The sequence below is a fragment of the Urocitellus parryii genome, chromosome 13 (assembly GCF_045843805.1).
Source record: "Urocitellus parryii isolate mUroPar1 chromosome 13, mUroPar1.hap1, whole genome shotgun sequence".
Classification (NCBI taxonomy): Eukaryota; Metazoa; Chordata; class Mammalia; order Rodentia; family Sciuridae; genus Urocitellus; species Urocitellus parryii.
This window is the reverse complement of record NC_135543.1, coordinates 50,078,524-50,081,897: the sequence shown is the minus strand read 5'-3', so window position 1 is coordinate 50,081,897 and position 3,374 is coordinate 50,078,524. Positions and strand designations below refer to the sequence as shown.

Here is a 3,374-nt window from a genome sequence, read left to right as displayed (position 1 = left end):
AAACCATTCACCAGTAAGCAGCATAGTTCTATAACAATAACTGACAGTCAAATCAATGAAATACCTTAAATAATACAAAAATATAGTCAATTTTATAGTATACCTAAAATTTTTGCATATGAAAACATAGGCACCCAAATTGGTAGAGGAAATCAACAAATAGTATTCATTGGAAAGAATAAAGGCAAATGGTTATTTAAAGATTCACACTAACTTTCAGAAAAATCCCAGTGAAAGATCTTAATTTTATCTGCAAAATTCTTTCGCCATCCAATGCAGCTGGAATAAGGTCCTAGTCATTTGACACTGAGTTAAGCAGTAGTGAGTATCATGGGGGGGGAGGGGCTGGCTTAATCAATTGAGCACATAACAGAAGTTGGAGAGATCAGAATTTTTTTTCTGTATAAAACTGCATCTTCTTTATTTTGCATACTTTAATTGTGGAACAAAATAAAACAAAAACACAATACAACATCCAACCCTGCGGCCAAACTAGGTAGGGGATGGAGGGCTTGAGGCCCTTATTTCCTGCCTTAATTAAGATGCCAAGGACAGGAGAAAAAACCACTATAACATCAATCAGCAGAGGAAGCCAGGTGGGAGAGGGCCACTCAAGGCTACTGTGGGAGCCATGGGGAAACTATACAGAGGGCAGATTTCTCAGTAGCAACTCCTAATCTACTTCTTCCATGCGAGATGCATCCTCATCACCCTCGAGAGGGGGTATCTCATCAGGAACAGCACTGCTGGGTTCCTCTGCTGTCACTTCATCTTCATCAATGCCTAGGCCTAGCTTTATCATGCGGTAGATGCGATTGGAGTGGGTCTGAGGATCCTCAAGTGAGAAGCCAGAAGAGAGCAGCGCAGTTTCAAATAGCAGCACCACCAGGTCCTTGACAGCCTTGTCATTTTTATCTGCCTCTGCCTTTTGCCGCAATGTCTCCACAATGGGGTGATCAGGGTTAATCTCCAGGTGCTTTTTGGCCATCATGTAGCCCATTGTGGAGTTGTCTCGAAGTGCCTGGGCCTTCATAATCCGCTCCATGTTGGCTGTCCAGCCATAGGTGCTGGTAACAATGCAGCAGGGTAAAGACACAAGCCTATTGGAGATTGTCACCTTCTCAACCTTTTTATCCAAGATTTCTTTCATAAGCTTGCAAAGGTTCTCAAATTTCGCCTTGCTCTCCTCCATTTTCTTTTTTTCCTCCTCATCCTCAGGTAGCTCCAGGCCTTCCTTGGTCACAGAGACCAGGCTCTTCCCATCAAACTCCTTGAGTTGCTGTACACAGTACTCATCAATAGGCTCAGTCATATATACTACCTCAAAGCCACTCTTCCGCACACGCTCCACAAAAGCAGAGTTGGCCATCTGCTCTTTGCTTTCACCAGTAATGTAATAGATGGACTTCTGTGTCTCCTTCATACATACTCTGACAGAGAAGTCATCTCATCTCCAGACTGAGAGGTGTGATAGTGCAGCAGCTCAGAAAGGCGTCGCCGATTAGTAGAATCTTCATGGATTCCAAGCTTAAGATTTTTAGAGAATGCCTCAGAATTTTTTATAGTTCTCCTTATCTTCTGCCAACTCAGAGAAGAGCTCAAGGCACTTCTTCACAATGTTTTTGGGAATAACTTTCAAGATTTTGCTCTGCTGGAGCATTTCTCGGGAGATATTCAGGGGCAGATCCTCAGAGTCAACAACACCACGAATAAAAAATTGAGATACTCTGGTATCAGCTCATCACAACTGTCCATGATGAACACACAACGGACATAGTGTTTGATGTTGTTCTTCTTCTTCTTGTTCTCAAAGAGGTCAAAGGGAGCCCGCCGAGGGATGAACAGCAATGCCCTGAATTCCAACTGACCTTCTACAGAGAAGTGCTTGACTGCCAGGTGGTCTTCCCAATCATTGGTTAGGCTCTTGTAGAATTCTCCATATTCTTCCTGAGTGATGTCATCAGGGGTTCTGGTCCAAATGGGCTTGGTCTTGTTCAGTTCTTCATGATCAATATATTTCTCCTTAATCTTCTTTGTTTTCTTCTTCTTATCCTTACTAGTGTCATCCTCCTCATCTGAGCCCACATCTTCAATCTTGGGTTTCTCCTCATCATCTTTATCTTCCTCTTCTTTCTCACCTTTCTCTTCCTCTGCCTCATCATCACTGATTTCCTTCTCTCGTTCCTTCTCCAAATAAAGGGTGATTGGATAGCCTATGAACTGTGAGTGCTTCTTCACCACTTCTTTGACCCACCTCTCCTCCAAGTACTCTGTCTGGTCTTCTTTGAGGTGGAGAATGACTTTAGTACCCCGGCCAATGGGCTCACCATGATCAGCCCGCACAGTGAAAGATCCCCCAGCAGAAGACTCCCAAGCATACTGTTCATCATCATTATGCTTTGTGATCACAACCACTTTCTCTGCCACTAGATAAGCAGAATAAAATCCAACACCAAATTGCCCAATTATGGATATGTCTGCACCAGCCTGAAGAGCCTCCATAAATGCTTTAGTTCCAGACTTGGCAATGGTTTCCAAGTTGTTTATGAGATCAGCCTTGGTCATGCCAATGCCTGTGTCCACCAAAGTCAGAGTCCTTTCCTGAGGGTTGGGGATTATGTCAATTTTCAGCTCTTTACCACTGTCCAACTTGGAAGGGTCTGTCAGGCTCTCATAGCGAATCTTGTCCAAGGCATCAGAAGCACTAGAGATCAATTCCCGAAGGAAAATTTCCTTGTTGGAATAAAAGGTATTGATGATGAGAGACATGAGTTGGGCAATTTCTGCCTGAAAGGCAAACGTCTCCACCTCCTCCTCTCCATGGTGTACTTCCTCAGGCATCTTGAGAGAGAAAGGACTGCGAGTGTTAAGAGAAGGGTGGGCCCGAAGAGTGTCCGACTCACTCGCGACACCTAGGCAGCGTGGGGGTGACTCAAGAGCGAGATCAGAATTTTGAGATCCTCTTGTTGCCATATTGTGAAGAGGGCCATATGGTAGGGAACAGCAGGCAGCTCAAGAAGCTGAGAACTGGCCCCCCAGTTGACAGCCAGCAAGAAAGCAGCAACCTTAATCTTATAACCTATTTTTTTTAATAACTAGAGATTTGAGAAGAGTACCCTAAGCTCCATATGAGTTTATAGCTCCGTCTAACACCTCAAAAGCCTGGTGAGACCCTAAGCAAAGAACCCAAAGAAACATGCCCAGACTCTAGACCCATGAAACCTGTAAAATAATACTTGTGTGTCATTTAAGTCACTGTTTGTGATAATTTATTACACATCAATAAAAAATTAATACCCCCACTATTCACTAATCCCCACTTTAAGTATATATTCATATTAGGTGTCACTATTCTAGTACTAGTCACCATGGAT

General features: G+C 43.5%; 1 pseudogene; it reads right to left on the bottom strand.

Moving 5' to 3' along the window:
* Window positions 1-404: 404 nt before the first annotated feature.
* On the bottom strand, window positions 405-2,926 carry LOC144249940 (heat shock protein HSP 90-beta pseudogene; annotated as a pseudogene).
* Between the last annotated feature and the right edge of the window lie 448 nt (window positions 2,927-3,374).